The sequence below is a fragment of the Anopheles maculipalpis genome (genome assembly GCF_943734695.1).
Source record: "Anopheles maculipalpis chromosome X unlocalized genomic scaffold, idAnoMacuDA_375_x X_unloc_15, whole genome shotgun sequence".
Taxonomy (NCBI): Eukaryota; Metazoa; Arthropoda; class Insecta; order Diptera; family Culicidae; genus Anopheles; species Anopheles maculipalpis.
This window is the reverse complement of record NW_026060469.1, coordinates 45,001-65,000: the sequence shown is the minus strand read 5'-3', so window position 1 is coordinate 65,000 and position 20,000 is coordinate 45,001.

The following is a 20,000-nucleotide window of genomic DNA, read 5'->3' as shown; positions in this document are numbered from 1 at the left end:
CACACGGAGTGCTTTTGCGGAGACGCACTCGACGTGGGCATTCCAAGACAGGTGGTCCTCCAGCATGACCCCAAGGTACTTAATCGTCCGTGTTGGCATCCTCTGCACGCCCGCGATGGTCACCGGCGCCTGCGTGTTCGCCCTCCGCATCGTGGACATCATTACCAACTCGGTCTTGGCCGGAGCAAGCTCCAGATGATGTGCTGCCATCCACGAGTTGATGATGCCGATCGCCTGCTCAGCCAGTTCCGCTGCCGCCTGTGGTGTCGCTCCTCCCGCCAGAACGACCAAATCGTCCGCGAAGCCGATCGCTTCCGCACCGTCCGGCAGCGTCAGCCGCAGCACACCATCATACATGACGTTCCACAGGGTCGGCCCTAGTATAGAGCCCTGTGGTACGCCTGCCGTGACTGTCCTGCGAACTGGTCCCTCGGCGGTCTCGAAAAGCAGCTCCCGTCCCGAGAAGTAGCTGCGCAAGACTCGCTGGAGCGCTGACGGTACGCTCATCCGCTGGAGAGCTGCTGCAATCGCCGTCCAGCTGGCCGAGTTAAAGGCGTTCCGCACGTCCAGAGATGCCACCATCAGGCAGCGAGGGTCTCTGCCATTGGTGCGGTGGAACGTCCTCGCGTACAGGCCTCGCTCGACGACCCGCTGGATGGCCTGCACCGTCGATCGTCCGCGGCGAAAACCATACTGCTCGGGCGACAAGCGGGGTGCACTGCTGTCCTCCAGGTGCTCGTTCAGGCGGTCGAGGATAATCCGCTCGAACACCTTCGGGACTGCACCCAGCATCAGCAGCGGCCGCCACGACGATGGCTCGCCAGGGGGTTTGCCTGGCTTCGGGATTAGCACCAGCCGCGCCGCCTTCCATGGCGTCGGAAACTCTCCCCGCCGCAACAGGTCGTTGAACACTCGGGTGAAGACCTCCGGGTGCTCTCGGATCGCGGTCTTCACCGCCGCGTTGGGGATGCCGTCGAGTCCTGGCGCCTTGGACGATGCCATCCTGGCTGCAACGGCCAACACCTCGTCCTGCGTGACCGGCCGGACCTCCTCCGTGTCGCCCTCGGCTGCGATGGTAGGCCAATCGAACGGAGGGTGCGTCGGGAAAAGTGCGTCAACGATCGGCTGGAGTACTGCTCGGTCGGTTTCAGGTGGTGCGCGACTGCGCAGCTTGGCCAGCACCACCTTGTACCCGAGCCCAAATACATCGTTCTCCACCCCGTCAATGAGCTCCTGCATGCAGCGATCCTTGCTGCGCTGGATCTCGCTCGCCAGCATCCTCCGCGAGCTCAGGAGCTGGGCGGTCAGCGCGAGGCGCTCATCAGGCGGGGCGCTGCGACGTCGCCGTTCTGCAGCTTCGCACTCCTCCCTCAGCCGGTCGATCTCGGGTGTCCACCAGTACATCCTCGGCGCTTGGTGGAAGGTCGCCCCATGCACCCGCTCCATTGTGCCATCGCACGCTGCAGTAAGCCCGCCGACCAGGTCTTCCGGTGTCTGCGCCAGCTCGAACCGTCCGATGGAAAGGGCGGTGGCGAAGCAGGAGCTGTCAAACTGCGCAGTTTTCCACCGGGTACCGGCATGCCTGGCCGTGCCGATGTTGTTGTTCGGCGGCTGATGTCGTTGCCTACGGTGGTGTTGCATGCCATCTCCCGGAAGACCCACCTGAAACTCCAGGTAGGAGTGGTCGCTGTCGGAGAACCGCGGACTTACCCGCCAGGAATCGGGGCGCGCAATAGTGTGGCTGGAGAAGGTTACATCCACTATGCTTGGTCGTGCCACGCCGTTACCCTTGAACGTGGGTACGTTACCGCTGTTAAGCGTCCGGAGCCCCAAATGGTCTACGACGCTCTTCAGGTCTTCTCCCCTCCGTGACGTACGGGCACTACCCCAGTCCTGGCTCCACGCGTTGAAGTCCCCGGCAAGGACTACCGTCGCGTGTCCGATCAGCGACATCTCCACCGCCTCAAGGTAGCTGACAAAGTCGGCCCCGCTGGTGTTGTTGGGCGAAGCGTAGCAGCTGGCGAATGTTATGCCTGCAATGGTGGCTACAACTAGCCCTGGCGACGACGATCCCCATAGTCGCTGGATGGGGAAGGAGCCAGTGGCAATCACCGCTACGCTTTCCGCTTCATCATATGCCCATCTCGGGTTGGATCTTGGTGGCCGGTAGAGCTCGCAAGCAAGCACGACCTGCACTCCAAGCTCCCTAGCCGTCTGCAGCATCAGGTCCTGTGCTGACCGGCTCCGCCCAAGGTTGATCTGTAGGACCTTCAGTGTTGCCGGCAGGTCGGATGGCCCACCGGGTGAGGACCCTTGCACCTGGCGCAACACGGATCCTCCTGGCAGTGCATCGCCCGATGACCCGGCTTCCCGCAGCGAATGCAGGCGTCCGTGCGGTCGGCCTCGCTCCTGCACTTCGCCCTCTGGTGGCCGATCTCCAGACAACGGAAGCATCTCGGCTGCCGTTCGGTCGTCTGCAGTACTCGGCTGATCGGGCACAAGGTGAAGCTCACCTTGACGCGCTTGCCCACCAGCTTCTCTGCCATCCTCTCCGGCACCCGAACGCGCGCCACCTGCGTCCCGTTGTAGTTCTCCATCAGGCGCACCTCCTCCTCGCAGATGGTCTCGCCTGCAAGGGCCGAAAGTGCCTCCGCCACCTCTGTCGCCAGCGCTAAAGGGTCGATATAATCAACGCGAAGTGCAGCCCTTTCTGTGATCAGTCGACAGCGAATCGCGGGGGTCGCTGCATCGCAGAACGCCTTTACGGCGGAGAAGATCTCCCCCGAGTTCGCCCCCTCCGGCAGGTCCATCACAAGTCGCGAGCGGGTAGTTCGTCGTCCGACTCCCAGGACCTCGCTGAGGTGGGCCAGCTCTGCCGACGAGCGCACGGCCCGGTAGACCTCTGTCCAGGTCTGTCCCTCCCCTGGGGTCACCTCGATGGCGTCGGGACGGCTTCGCGCTTGCCGAATCGACGGTCGTGACGTAGTCTTCGGCTGCTGCTGACGCTGCTGCTGCTGCTGCTGCTGTCGCTGCTGCTGCTGCTGCTGCAATGTGCGAAGCTGCGGTGGCACGTAACGTTCGTCTCGCTGCTGCTGTTGCTGCTGCTGCTGCTGCTGCGGCAGGTGGCATTGCCGCTTGGACGAGCGGCCTTTCACCACCGTCGTCCAGAGCAGCTGTTGCTGTGGCTGCTGCTGCTGCTGCTGCTGCTGCTGCTGCTGCTGCTGCTGCTGCTGCTGCTGCTGCTGCTGCTGCTGGCTACACTGCTGCTGCTGCTGCTGCTGCTGCTGCTGCGGCTGCTGCTGCTGCTGGCTACACTGCTGCTGCTGCTGCTGCTGCTGCTGCTGCTGCTGCTGCTGCTGCTGTTGCTGCTGCTGCTGCTGCTGCTGCTGCTGCTGCTGCCGCTGCGGCCGATGATGCTGCTGCTGCTGCTGCTGTTGCTGCCGCTGCTGCTGTTGTTGCGGCTGCAATTGTTGGAGCGAGTCGCCCACCACTGGATCTCCGCTCATTTTGCTGTAAAACAGCTCCAGCAATCGGCGGACTTCGTTTCGCAGGTTTTGGATCTCCTGCTGGAACTCCGTCTTCGCCAACTCCATAGCGCGCTGGTGTTCTTGTTTAAGCGCTTCCATGGCTTGCCGGTGATCCCTTTCCGCCATCTTCTTGTCCTCGTCCAGTGCCTGAACCAGGACTCGCCAGCTATTCTGCTCCTCGCTCAGCTTCTGGACGGTGGCGCTTAATGTCTCCACCGCCGCTTGAAGCGCCTGCTCTGCAGAGGATCCCTGCGCTGCTTTGCCACCCGGAGGGATGCTACACCGAGGAATGACCACCCGAGGTTCGCCCGTTGTAATGCGTCCCTTGGGCCCAGCACCACTGCTGGTGTCCACGGACGCCGTGCGAGGGCGCAACGCCCTCTTTTCGTCGTTCATCGCCCTTTTGGATAGTTCGAGCAGTCACCCTTGGGCTTTCGCTGTCCTGCTGATGTTCTGCTTACGTCGACTTCCTTCGCTAGTGTTTGTATGCTCCTCTCGCTGATGTTCCGAAAATTCGAGCAGTTTCGAGCAGTCCGGACCCGCCCCAGTGTCACCCTGGTGTGAGTCGGGCACACCTGCAGCAGTCCCTCGAAGTTGTTTTATGCTGCCCGAGTGATTCGAGCAGTTTCGAGTACTTGTCCCGAGCCTGCCCAGCGTCCAACGTCCGTGCTAGCACACTCAGGGGTGCTTCCGCCGATGTTCCTGTGGCCTCAGGATTTTCGAGCACTTCGAGCAGTGTAGTCGAGCACTGTCGAGCACTCGCGTGCTCACCCCAAGCCCCCCCGGCACGTTTCCAGGAATTTCCCGAATTTTCAGGAAATTCGAGCAGAACTCGAGCAGTAACTGTCGATTCAAATTTCCGCTGCTTGGGCACTCGGAGCAAACGCTGCTTGGGAATTGCCTGTCAGTTGTCAGGACTGTCAATGTCCGACACACACATGCGCTTACACACCTGACGCCTAAACCACGTGCTTCTCTGCTCCGCGACAAAACGCCGCAAAACAGTGAATATTTCACCGATTTTAGTCCGGTTTTCGGCGAAATGGCTTCGGCCGCGTGCACTGAACACTCCACCAGCGTTTTTTCCTGTTCCGGCGCAGTGTCTATCCGAAAAACAGCGATCAAAACAAACCGAACTACAACGCACTATCAGCACGCCAAAATCCGTCTTCCACGATCAACGCCGCAAAACAGTGAATATTTCACCGATTTTAGTCCGGTTTTCGGCAAAATAGCTTCGGCCGCGTGCACTGAACACTCCACCAACGTTTTTTCCCGTTCCGGCGCAGTGTCTATCCGAAAAACCGCGATCAACACGATCACCGCGTTGTCTCCGTACACACATGCACACACGCACCGACACACCTGACGCTTTCCGAACACCACAGTTTCACCATGTGACAATTTCACGCAACCAGCCTCCGTTCAGATATCACAAGTGAAATAAATAAACGTTTCCCGGTGTATGGCCGTATCTGTCTGTATATCACACAGCGCCTTCTTTTTTCCGCTCCAATATCACACCACGTACCAGTAATTTCCTCCGTGTTGCCGCTTTACTTGTTTCGACGCACAACGCCACTTCGGAAACTCGTTATTCGTGATTTTTCCGCAAAGATATCACAAAGCAAGAAATATCACAGCGCTATCCGTGCCAATATCACCAGTGTTTTTTCTCCTTCTCAGTGTGTCGAACATACACACGTACCGACACACATGACGCCGTTTCGAATAGCCACCATTTCCCGTATTAGGCTTCTTCCACCGCCTACACGCACACACCGATAAGCGTGACGCCACGCAAAAATTTGTCTTTTTTTTTTTTTCGCACTCTTTTTTTATGCTTTCCAGCTTTTCTCGCACTGTTCGATGGTAAAGGCGTAAACTGTATCCTAAATTTAATGTCCGTCGCTCTACGCTCGCCAAACAACGCGTTGTTACCCACACACACACGCACCGACACACATGACGCCAGCCGTGACGCGTCTTCCACACGTTTTTTTCGCGACAAAAACCCGCGATAAAACACTAGCACTGGCCTGGTTTTATAGTTTAACTGGCTTTTTCCGCTCTTTTTAATGGTAGAAGCGTATCCCGGTTCCTAAATTCCCTGTCCGTCGTTCTACGCTAGCCAAGCAACGCGTTGCTTACTACACACACGCGCACCGACACACATGACGCCAGCCTCTGTACGCTTTTTCCCCTCAACAAAAAACCACAATAAAACCAGTTTCGCACTCTGAATCTTCACATAACTCTAGGTTTGGCCTATTTTATTGTCTTTGTACACGCCTATCAGTATTTTGATCAATTTTTCCACAGTTTTTTGTCGCCAACGCGGAGCTGTACGGGAGCACGTCCGTTCGCCTCGAGATGTCAAACGCCACTACAGGGATAACTGGCTTGTGGTCGCCAAGCGTTCATAGCGACGTGACTTTTTGATCCTTCGATGTCGGCTCTTCCTATCATTGTGAAGCAAAATTCCCAAAGCGTAGGATTGTTCACCCTTTCAAGGGAACGTGAGCTGGGTTTAGACCGTCGTGAGACAGGTTAGTTTTACCCTACTGGTGTGTGCATTTGTGCTATCTTAACGGAATTCCTGTGCAGTACGAGAGGAACCACAGGTACGGACCACTGGCTCAATACTAGTTCGACCGGACTTTGGTATGACGCTACGTCCGCTGGATTATGCCTGAACGCCTCTAAGGTCGTAACCAATCCGAGCTGATAGCGCTTCAAACCCCCATAGGCAATCGTAAGCTAGCGGGCCTAACAACCCTCCGAGATACGCTGGCGCTGCCTCGCAGCCTGGCGCCTCATCCCCGCTTCTAGACTTGGCCGCATCGCGCAGGGTCGCACCGCACGTGTTAGTACCTGACCATAGGGAACACTGGTGGCAGCTGACCTCGCCGACCGTGGACTTGACTAGTTTCGATGCCTACCGACCGCCCGCAAACGACGGGACTTCAGGCTGGGAGCTGCGAGTTGTAGAGATGCGTTCGCATCGATCCTCTCAGGCGACCCATGCTTGGTGGTGTATTCGTGTGTACTGTCGCACCTTTCCGGGTGTGTTCAGTATGCACGATGAATGAGTTGGAAAACGAAAGACAGAGAGAGAATTCAAATGTTACTGAGCATATAAGCGAAGAGTGTGTGGGTTCATAAGAATGTTGATCATATGCAGTTGATACCGGTACGGGTCCGTCATTACTCCTCCACGGAGTGATGATCGGTTTGCTTGAAGGGGGCAATACGCATCGTTGACTTACCTACGGGTAACCCGCTTACGAGTGGGTCGATTGCTGTCGGGGCAAGCAATCGGGTTAGCGCCGTATCCGGATATAGAGAGTAGTATGGGGTGATAATGATTAACATGTCGAGTGATGGCTGCACCTCCTAGTGGAAAGTTCAAACGTGACGGTTGCTTCGCTACGGGGTACTAGGTACCTCTTAGAGGAGCAATGGAGTATGGAGTCCAAATTGAATGTTTGGACTTCAAAAATTTTTCTAAGTCCGGTACTTAAATCCCTCGGACATAAACTCACAAAATACATGCTATTGCATTAAAAATTTTGTTAACCTAACAAGAGATGAAGGCAAGTCGAATTGGTTGGTAAGAAACCAAAAATATCTCTAAGTTCGGGACTTGTGCGCAAACCAAAAGTTAATATGATGTCCCTGAACATGCATATAAGTTCGAGTATTGATATTATAAACCTAACAAGAGATGAAGGCAAGTCGAATTGGTTGATAAGAAACCAAAAATATCTCTAAGTTCGGGACTTGGGTACAAACCGAAAGTTAAAATGATGTCCCTGAACATGCATATAAGTTCGAGTATTGATATTATAAACCTAACAAGAGATGAAGGCAAGTCGAATTGGTTGGTGAGAAACCAAAAATATCTCTAAGTTCGGGACTTGGGTGCAAACCGAAAGTTAAAATGATGTCCCTGAACATGCATATAAGTTCGAGTATTGATATTATAAACCTAACAAGAGATGAAGGCAAGTCGAATTGGTTGGTCGGAAACCAAAAATATCACTAAGTTCGGGACTTGGGTGCAAACCGAAAGTTAAAATGATGTCCCTGAACATGCATATAAGTTCGAGTATTGATATTATAAACCTAACAAGAGATGAAGGCAAGTCGAATTGGTTGGTCCAAAACCAAAAATATCTCTAAGTTCGGGACTTGGGTGCAAACCGAAAGTTAAAATGATGTCCCTGAACATGCATATAAGTTCGAGTATTGATATTATAAACCTAACAAGAGATGAAGGCAAGTCGAATTGGTTGGTCGGAAACCAAAAATATCACTAAGTTCGGGACTTGGGTACAAACCGAAAGTTAAAATGATGTCCTTGAACATGCATATAAGTTCGAGTATTGATATTATAAACCTAACAAGAGATGAAGGCAAGTCGAATTGGTTGGTCCGAAACCAAAAATATCACTAAGTTCGTGACTTGGGTACAAACCGAAAGTTAAAATGATGTCCTTGAACATGCATATAAGTTCGAGTATTGATATTATAAACCTAACAAGAGATGAAGGCAAGTCGAATTGGTTGGTGAGAAACCAAAAATATCACTAAGTTCGGGACTTGGGTACAAACCGAAAGTTAAAATGATGTCCCTGAACATGCATATAAGTTCGAGTATTGATATTATAAACCTAACAAGAGATGAAGGCAAGTCGAATTGGTTGGTCGGAAACCAAAAATATCACTAAGTTCGGGACTTGTGCGCAAACCAAAAGTTAATATGATGTCCCTGAACATGCATATAAGTTCGAGTATTGATATTATAAACCTAACAAGAGATGAAGGCAAGTTGAATTGGTTGGTCTGAAACCAAAAATATCACTAAGTTCGGGACTTGGGTACAAACCGAAAGTTAAAATGATGTCCCTGAACATTCATATAAGTTCGAGTATTGATATTATAAACCTAACAAGAGATGAAGGCAAGTCGAATTGGTTGGTCGGAAACCAAAAATATCTCTAAGTTCGGGACTTGTGCGCAAACCAAAAGTTAAAATGATGTCCCTGAACATGCATATAAGTTCGAGTATTGATATTATAAACCTAACAAGAGATGAAGGCAAGTCGAATTGGTTGGTCCAAAACCAAAAATATCTCTAAGTTCGGGACTTGTGCGCAAACCAAAAGTTAATATGATGTCCCTGAACATGCATATAAGTTCGAGTATTGATATTATAAACCTAACAAGAGATGAAGGCAAGTCGAATTGGTTGGTCCAAAACCAAAAATATCTCTAAGTTCGGGACTTGGGTGCAAACCGAAAGTTAAAATGATGTCCCTGAACATGCATATAAGTTCGAGTATTGATATTATAAACCTAACAAGAGATGAAGGCAAGTCGAATTGGTTGGTGAGAAACCAAAAATATCACTAAGTTCGGGACTTGGGTGCAAACCGAAAGTTAAAATGATGTCCCTGAACATGCATATAAGTTCGAGTATTGATATTATAAACCTAACAAGAGATGAAGGCAAGTCGAATTGGTTGGTCCGAAACCAAAAATATCACTAAGTTCGTGACTTGGGTACAAACCGAAAGTTAAAATGATGTCCCTGAACATGCATATAAGTTCGAGTATTGATATTATAAACCTAACAAGAGATGAAGGCAAGTCGAATTGGTTGGTGAGAAACCAAAAATATCACTAAGTTCGGGACTTGGGTACAAACCGAAAGTTAAAATGATGTCCCTGAACATGCATATAAGTTCGAGTATTGATATTATAAACCTAACAAGAGATGAAAGCAAGTCGAATTGGTTGGTCGGAAACCAAAAATATCACTAAGTTCGGGACTTGTGCGCAAACCAAAAGTTAATATGATGTCCCTGAACATGCATATAAGTTCGAGTATTGATATTATAAACCTAACAAGAGATGAAGGCAAGTCGAATTGGTTGGTTGGAAACCAAAAATATCTCTAAGTTCGGGACTTGGGTACAAACCGAAAGTTAAAATGATGTCCCTGAACATTCATATAAGTTCGAGTATTGATATTATAAACCTAACAAGAGATGAAGGCAAGTCGAATTGGTTGGTCGGAAACCAAAAATATCTCTAAGTTCGGGACTTGTGCGCAAACCAAAAGTTAAAATGATGTCCCTGAACATGCATATAAGTTCGAGTATTGATATTATAAACCTAACAAGAGATGAAGGCAAGTCGAATTGGTTGGTCCAAAACCAAAAATATCTCTAAGTTCGGGACTTGTGCGCAAACCAAAAGTTAATATGATGTCCCTGAACATGCATATAAGTTCGAGTATTGATATTATAAACCTAACAAGAGATGAAGGCAAGTCGAATTGGTTGGTCCAAAACCAAAAATATCTCTAAGTTCGTGACTTGGGTACAAACCGAAAGTTAAAATGATGTCCCTGAACATGCATATAAGTTCGAGTATTGATATTATAAACCTAACAAGAGATGAAGGCAAGTCGAATTGGTTTGTTGGAAACCAAAAATATCACTAAGTTCGGGACTTGGGTACAAACCGAAAGTTAATATGATGTCCCTGAACATGCATATAAGTTCGAGTATTGATATTATAAACCTAACAAGAGATGAAGGCAAGTCGAATTGGTTGGTCCGAAACCAAAAATATCTCTAAGTTCGGGACTTGGGTGCAAACCGAAAGTTAAAATGATGTCCCTGAACATGCATATAAGTTCGAGTATTGATATTATAAACCTAACAAGAGATGAAGGCAAGTCGAATTGGTTGGTCCAAAACCAAATATATCACTAAGTTCGGGACTTGGGTGCAAACCAAAAGTTAATATGACGTCCCTGAACATGCATATAAGTTCGAGTATTGATATTATAAACCTAACAAGAGATGAAGGCAAGTCGAATTGGTTGGTCCAAAACCAAAAATATCTCTAAGTTCGGGACTTGGGTGCAAACCGAAAGTTAAAATGATGTCCCTGAACATGCATATAAGTTCGAGTATTGATTTTATAAACCTAACAAGAGATGAAGGCAAGTCGAATTGGTTGGTCCGAAACCAAAAATGTCTCTAAGTTCGGGACTTGGGTACAAACTGAAAGTTAATATGATGTCCCTGAACATGCATATAAGTTCGAGTATTGATATTATAAACCTAACAAGAGATGAAGGCAAGTCGAATTGGTTGGTCGGAAACCAAAAATATCACTAAGTTCGGGACTTGTGCGCAAACCAAAAGTTAAAATGATGTCCCTGAACATGCATATAAGTTCGAGTATTGATATTATAAACCTAACAAGAGATGAAGGCAAGTCGAATTGGTTGGTGAGAAACCAAAAATATCTCTAAGTTCGGGACTTGGGTGCAAACCGAAAGTTAAAATGATGTCCCTGAACATGCATATAAGTTCGAGTATTGATATTATAAACCTAACAAGAGATGAAGGCAAGTCGAATTGGTTGGTTGGAAACCAAAAATATCACTAAGTTCGGGACTTGTGCGCAAACCAATAGTTAATATGATGTCCCTGAACATGCATATAAGTTCGAGTATTGATATTATAAACCTAACAAGAGATGAAGGCAAGTCGAATTGGTTGGTCCAAAACCAAAAATATCTCTAAGTTCGGGACTTGGGTGCAAACCGAAAGTTAAAATGATGTCCCTGAACATGCATATAAGTTCGAGTATTGATATTATAAACCTAACAAGAGATGAAGGCAAGTCGAATTGGTTGGTCGGAAACCAAAAATATCACTAAGTTCGGGACTTGGGTACAAACCGAATGTTAAAATGATGTCCCTGAACATGCATATAAGTTCGAGTATTGATATTATAAACCTAACAAGAGATGAAGGCAAGTCGAATTGGTTGGTCCAAAACCAAAAATATCTCTAAGTTCGGGACTTGGGTGCAAACCGAAAGTTAAAATGATGTCCCTGAACATGCATATAAGTTCGAGTATTGATATTATAAACCTAACAAGAGATGAAGGCAAGTCGAATTGGTTGATAAGAAACCAAAAATATCACTAAGTTCGGGACTTGGGTGCAAACCGAAAGTGAATATGATGTCCCTGAACATGCATATAAGTTCGAGTATTGATATTATAAACCTAACAAGAGATGAATGCAAGTCGAATTGGTTGGTAAGAAACCAAAAATATCTCTAAGTTCGGGACTTGGGTACAAACCGAAAGTTAATATGATGTCCCTGAACATGCATATAAGTTCGAGTATTGATATTATAAACCTAACAAGAGATGAAGACAAGTCGAATTGGTTGGTCCAAAACCAAAAATATCTCTAAGTTCGGGACTTGGGTACAAACCGAAAGTTAAAATGATGTCCCTGAACATGCATATCAGTTCGAGTATTGATATTATAAACCTAACAAGAGATGAAGGCAAGTCGAATTGGTTGGTCCAAAACCAAAAATATCACTAAGTTCGGGACTTGGGTGCAAACCGAAAGTTAAAATGATGTCCCTGAACATGCATATAAGTTCGAGTATTGATATTATAAACCTAACAAGAGATGAAGGCAAGTCGAATTGGTTGGTCCGAAACCAAAAATATCTCTAAGTTCGGGACTTGGGTGCAAACCGAAAGTTAAAATGATGTCCCTGAACATGCATATAAGTTCGAGTATTGATATTATAAACCTAACAAGAGATGAAGGCAGTCGAATTGGTTGATAAGAAACCAAAAATATCACTAAGTTCGGGACTTGGGTACAAACCGAAAGTTAATATGATGTCCCTGAACATGCATATAAGTTCGAGTATTGATATTATAAACCTAACAAGAGATGAAGGCAAGTCGAATTGGTTGATAAGAAACCAAAAATATCTCTAAGTTCGGGACTTGGGTGCAAACCGAAAGTTAAAATGATGTCCCTGAACATGCATATAAGTTCGAGTATTGATATTATAAACCTAACAAGAGATGAAGGCAAGTCGAATTGGTTGGTCCGAAACCAAAAATATCTCTAAGTTCGGGACTTGGGTGCAAACCGAAAGTTAAAATGATGTCCCTGAACATGCATATAAGTTCGAGTATTGATATTATAAACCTAACAAGAGATGAAGGCAGTCGAATTGGTTGATAAGAAACCAAAAATATCTCTAAGTTCGGGACTTGGGTGCAAACCGAAAGTTAAAATGATGTCCCTGAACATGCATATAAGTTCGAGTATTGATATTATAAACCTAACAAGAGATGAAGGCAGTCGAATTGGTTGATAAGAAACCAAAAATATCACTAAGTTCGGGACTTGGGTGCAAACCGAAAGTTAAAATGATGTCCCTGAACATGCATATAAGTTCGAGTATTGATATTATAAACCTAACAAGAGATGAAGGCAAGTCGAATTGGTTGGTAAGAAACCAAAAATATCACTGAGTTCGGGACTTGTGCGCAAACCAAAAGTTAATATGATGTCCCTGAACATGCATATAAGTTCGAGCATTGATATTATAAACCTAACAAGAGATGAAGGCAAGTCGAATTGGTTGGTCCGAAACCAAAAATGTCTCTAAGTTCGGGACTTGGGTACAAACCGAAAGTTAAAATGATGTCCCTGAACATGCATATAAGTTCGAGTATTGATATTATAAACCTAACAAGAGATGAAGGCAAGTCGATTTGGTTGGTGAGAAACCAAAAATATCACTAAGTTCGGGACTTGGGTGCAAACCGAAAGTTAAAATGATGTCCCTGAACATGCATATAAGTTCGAGTATTGATATTATAAACCTAACAAGAGATGAAGGCAAGTCGAATTGGTTGGTAAGAAACCAAAAATATCACTGAGTTCGGGACTTGTGCGCAAACCAAAAGTTAATATGATGTCCCTGAACATGCATATAAGTTCGAGTATTGATATTATAAACCTAACAAGAGATGAAGGCAAGTCGAATTGGTTGGTCCAAAACCAAAAATATCTCTAAGTTCGGGACTTGGGTGCAAACCGAAAGTTAAAATGATGTCCCTGAACATGCATATAAGTTCGAGTATTGATATTATAAACCTAACAAGAGATGAAGGCAAGTCGAATTGGTTGATAAGAAACCAAAAATATCTCTAAGTTCGGGACTTGGGTGCAAACCGAAAGTTAAAATGATGTCCCTGAACATGCATATAAGTTCGAGCATTGATATTATAAACCTAACAAGAGATGAAGGCAAGTCGATTTGGTTGGTGAGAAACCAAAAATATCACTAAGTTCGGGACTTGGGTACAAACCGAAAGTTAAAATGATGTCCCTGAACATGCACATAAGTTCGAGTATTGATATTATAAACCTAACAAGAGATGAAGGCAAGTCGAATTGGTAAGTAAGAAACCAAAAATATCTCTAAGTTCGGGACTTGTGCGCAAACCAAAAGTTAATATGATGTCCCTGAACATGCATATAAGTTCGAGTATTGATATTATAAACCTAACAAGAGATGAAGGCAAGTCGAATTGGTTGGTCCAAAACCAAAAATATCTCTAAGTTCGGGACTTGGGTACAAACCGAAAGTTAAAATGATGTCCCTGAACATGCATATAAGTTCGAGTATTGATATTATAAACCTAACAAGAGATGAAGGCAAGTCGAATTGGTTGGTCCGAAACCAAAAATATCTCTAAGTTCGGGACTTGGGTGCAAACCGAAAGTTAAAATGATGTCCCTGAACATGCATATAAGTTCGAGTATTGATATTATAAACCTAACAAGAGATGAAGGCAAGTCGAATTGGTTGGTCCGAAACCAAAAATATCTCTAAGTTCGGGACTTGGGTGCAAACCGAAAGTTAAAATGATGTCCCTGAACATGCATATAAGTTCGAGTATTGATATTATAAACCTAACAAGAGATGAAGGCAAGTCGAATTGGTTGGTCCGAAACCAAAAATATCTCTAAGTTCGGGACTTGGGTGCAAACCGAAAGTTAAAATGATGTCCCTGAACATGCATATAAGTTCGAGTATTGATATTATAAACCTAACAAGAGATGAAAGCAAGTCGAATTGGTTGGTCGGAAACCAAAAATATCACTAAGTTCGGGACTTGGGTGCAAACCGAAAGTTAATATGATGTCCCTGAACATGCATATAAGTTCGAGTATTGATATTATAAACCTAACAAGAGATGAAGGCAAGTCGAATTGGTTGGTCCGAAACCAAAAATATCTCTAAGTTCGGGACTTGGGTGCAAACCGAAAGTTAAAATGATGTCCCTGAACATGCATATAAGTTCGAGTATTGATATTATAAACCTAACAAGAGATGAAGGCAAGTCGAATTGGTTGGTCCGAAACCAAAAATATCTCTAAGTTCGGGACTTGGGTGCAAACCGAAAGTTAAAATGATGTCCCTGAACATGCATATAAGTTCGAGTATTGATATTATAAACCTAACAAGAGATGAAGGCAAGTCGAATTGGTTGGTCCGAAACCAAAAATATCTCTAAGTTCGGGACTTGGGTGCAAACCGAAAGTTAAAATGATGTCCCTGAACATGCATATAAGTTCGAGTATTGATATTATAAACCTAACAAGAGATGAAGGCAAGTCGAATTGGTTGGTCCGAAACCAAAAATATCTCTAAGTTCGGGACTTGGGTGCAAACCGAAAGTTAAAATGATGTCCCTGAACATGCATATAAGTTCGAGTATTGATATTATAAACCTAACAAGAGATGAAAGCAAGTCGAATTGGTTGGTCGGAAACCAAAAATATCACTAAGTTCGGGACTTGGGTGCAAACCGAAAGTTAATATGATGTCCCTGAACATGCATATAAGTTCGAGTATTGATATTATAAACCTAACAAGAGATGAAGGCAAGTCGAATTGGTTGGTCCGAAACCAAAAATATCTCTAAGTTCGGGACTTGGGTGCAAACCGAAAGTTAAAATGATGTCCCTGAACATGCATATAAGTTCGAGTATTGATATTATAAACCTAACAAGAGATGAAGGCAAGTCGAATTGGTTGGTCCGAAACCAAAAATATCTCTAAGTTCGGGACTTGGGTGCAAACCGAAAGTTAAAATGATGTCCCTGAACATGCATATAAGTTCGAGTATTGATATTATAAACCTAACAAGAGATGAAGGCAAGTCGAATTGGTTGGTCCAAAACCAAAAATATCTCTAAGTTCGGGACTTGGGTACAAACCGAAAGTTAAAATGATGTCCCTGAACATGCATATAAGTTCGAGTATTGATATTATAAACCTAACAAGAGATGAAGGCAAGTCGAATTGGTTGGTCCAAAACCAAAAATATCACTAAGTTCGGGACTTGTGCGCAAACCAAAAGTTAATATGATGTCCCTGAACATGCATATAAGTTCGAGTATTGATATTATAAACCTAACAAGAGATGAAGGCAAGTCGAATTGGTTGGTCCGAAACCAAAAATATCTCTAAGTTCGGGACTTGGGTGCAAACCGAAAGTTAAAATGATGTCCCTGAACATGCATATAAGTTCGAGTATTGATATTATAAACCTAACAAGAGATGAAGGCAAGTCGAATTGGTTGGTCCGAAACCAAAAATATCTCTAAGTTCGGGACTTGGGTGCAAACCGAAAGTTAAAATGATGTCCCTGAACATGCATATAAGTTTGAGTATTGATATTATAAACCTAACAAGAGATGAAGGCAAGTCGAATTGGTTGGTCCAAAACCAAAAATATCACTAAGTTCGGGACTTGGGTACAAACCGAAAGTTAATATGATGTCCCTGAACATGCATATAAGTTCGAGTATTGATATTATAAACCTAACAAGAGATGAAGGCAAGTCGAATTGGTTGGTAAGAAACCAAAAATATCTCTAAGTTCGGGACTTGGGTGCAAACCGAAAGTTAAAATGATGTCCCTGAACATGCATATAAGTTCGAGTATTGATATTATAAACCTAACAAGAGATGAAGGCAAGTCGAATTGGTTGTTGAGAAACCAAAAATATCTCTAAGTTCGGGACTTGGGTACAAACCGAAAGTTAAAATGATGTCCCTGAACATGCATATAAGTTCGAGTATTGATATTATAAACCTAACAAGAGATGAAGGCAAGTCGAATTGGTTGGTAAGAAACCAAAAATATATACCAAGTGCCTGAAATGTCTATAAACTACACGAAGAACTCTTCACACACAGGTGCGCCTCATAACCTGGTTCAATGTATAAGACATTGGTTTCGGGGGATTTATTGAGAAGAAATTTTTTTTCTCTAACTTTGAGTAAAACTGTCTCAGAATACATAGCTAACCACGAAAAGTGATCTCCGACAGTAAATAGCGAAAGTTACCCGACCATCAAAGTTGCATGGCGGTGCAGGAGACGAAAATCCAAGGTCGTCTAATGTAGGGACGTAAGACACGAAATCAAAATTTTGGCATAAAAGCTAAAATAATCATCAGACAGTGGTCATCCAAGGCATATAAGAGTCGTCTAACGATGCTGAATGCAATAAGCAATAGCGACTTTTTAAAGATTTTTTTGGATTTTTGTCAAAATGTACCCTTCACAACTTGGTACAAGTCATAGGACATGGGTACCGGTATGACCGACGGAAGATTTTTGGACAAAAAATTTTTTTGCTCTAACTTTGAGTAAAACGGTCTCAGGATGCATTATTAATCATGAAAAGTGATCTCCGACAGTAAATAGCGAAAGTTACCCGACCATCAAAGTTGCATGGCGGTGCAGGAGACGAAAATCCAAGGTCGTCTAATGTAGGGACGTAAGACACGAAATCAAAATTTTGGCATAAAAGCTAAAATAATCATCAGACAGTGGTCATCCAAGGCATATAAGAGTCGTCTAACGATGCTGAATGCAATAAGCAATAGCGACTTTTTAAAGATTTTTTTGGATTTTTGTCAAAATGTACCCTTCACAACTTGGTACAAGTCATAGGACATGGGTACCGGTATGACCGACGGAAGATTTTTGGACAAAAAATTTTTTTGCTCTAACTTTGAGTAAAACGGTCTCAGGATGCATTATTAATCATGAAAAGTGATCTCCGACAGTAAATAGCGAAAGTTACCCGACCATCAAAGTTGCATGGCGGTGCAGGAGACGAAAATCCAAGGTCGTCTAATGTAGGGACGTAAGACACGAAATCAAAATTTTGGCATAAAAGCTAAAATAATCATCAGACAGTGGTCATCCAAGGCATATTAGAGTCGTCTAACGATGCGAAATGCAATAAGCAATAGCGACTTTTTAATGATTTTTTTGGATTTTTGTCAAAATTTACCCTTCACAACTTGGTACAAGTCATAGGACATGGGTACCGGTATGACCGACGGAAGATTTTTGGACAAAAAATTTTTTTGCTCTAACTTTGAGTAAAACGGTCTCAGGATGCATTATTAATCATGAAAAGTGATCTCCGACAGTAAATAGCGAAAGTTACCCGACCATCAAAGTTGCATGGCGGTGCAGGAGACGAAAATCCAAGGTCGTCTAATGTAGGGACGTAAGACACGAAATCAAAATTTTGGCATAAAAGCTAAAATAATCGTCAGACAGTGGTCATCCAAGGCATATTAGAGTCGTCTAACGATGCGAAATGCAATAAGCAATAGCGACTTTTTAATGATTTTTTTGGATTTTTGTCAAAATGTACCCTTCACAACTTGGTACAAGTCATAGGACATGGGTACCGGTATGACCGACGGAAGATTTTTGGACAAAAAATTTTTTTGCTCTAACTTTGAGTAAAACGGTCTCAGGATGCATTATTAATCATGAAAAGTGATCTCCGACAGTAAATAGTGAAAGTTACCCGACCATCAAAGTTGCATGGCGGTGCAGGAGACGAAAATCCAAGGTCGTCTAATGTAGGGACGTAAGACACGAAATCAAAATTTTGGCATAAAATCTAAAATAATCATCAGACAGTGGTCATCCAAGGCATATAAGAGTCGTCTAACGATGCTGAATGCAATAAGCAATAGCGACTTTTTAAAGATTTTTTTGGATTTTTGTCAAAATGTACCCTTCACAACTTGGTACAAGTCATAGGACAAGGGTACCGGTATGACCGACGGAAGATTTTTGGACAAAAAATTTTTTTGCTCTAACTTTGAGTAAAACGGTCTCAGGATGCATTATTAATCATGAAAAGTGATCTCCGACAGTAAATAGCGAAAGTTACCCGACCATCAAAGTTGCATGGCGGTGCAGGAGACGAAAATCCAAGGTCGTCTAATGTAGGGACGTAAGACACGAAATCAAAATTTTGGCATAAAAGCTAAAATAATCATCAGACAGTGGTCATCCAAGGCATATAAGAGTCGTCTAACGATGCTGAATGCAATAAGCAATAGCGACTTTTTAATGATTTTTTTGGATTTTTGTCAAAATGTACCCTTCACAACTTGGTACAAGTCATAGGACATGGGTACCGGTATGACCGACGGAAGATTTTTGGACAAAAAATTTTTTTGCTCTAACTTTGAGTAAAACGGTCTCAGGATGCATTCTTAATCATGAAAAGTGATCTCCGACAGTAAATAGCGAAAGTTACCCGACCATCAAAGTTGCATGGCGGTGCAGGAGACGAAAATCCAAGGTCGTCTAATGTAGGGACGTAAGACACGAAATCAAAATTTTGGCATAAAAGCTAAAATAATCATCAGACAGTGGTCATCCAAGGCATATAAGAGTCGTCTAACGATGCTGAATGCAATAAGCAATAGCGACTTTTTAAAGATTTTTTTGCATTTTTGTCAAAATGTACCCTTCACAACTTGGTACAAGTCATAGGACATGGGTACCGGTATGACCGACGGAAGATTTTTGGACAAAAAATTTTTTTGCTCTAACTTTGAGTAAAACGGTCTCAGGATGCATTATTAATCATGAAAAGTGATCTCCGACAGTAAATAGCGAAAGTTACCCGACCATCAAAGTTGCATGGCGGTGCAGGAGACGAAAATCCAAGGTCGTCTAATGTAGGGACGTAAGACACGAAATCAAAATTTTGGCATAAAAGCTAAAATAATCATCAGACAGTGGTCATCCAAGGCATATAAGAGTCGTCTAACGATGCTGAATGCAATAAGCAATAGCGACTTTTTAAAGATTTTTTTGGATTTTTGTCAAAATGTACCCTTCACAACTTGGTACAAGTCATAGGACATGGGTACCGGTATGACCGACGGAAGATTTTTGGACAAAAAATTTTTTTGCTCTAACTTTGAGTAAAACGGTCTCAGGATGCATTATTAATCATGAAAAGTGATCTCCGACAGTAAATAGCGAAAGTTACCCGACCATCAAAGTTGCATGGCGGTGCAGGAGACGAAAATCCAAGGTCGTCTAATGTAGGGACGTAAGACACGAAATCAAAATTTTGGCATAAAATCTAAAATAATCATCAGACAGTGGTCATCCAAGGCATATAAGAGTCGTCTAACGATGCTGAATGCAATAAGCAATAGCGACTTTTTAAAGATTTTTTTGGATTTTTGTCAAAATGTA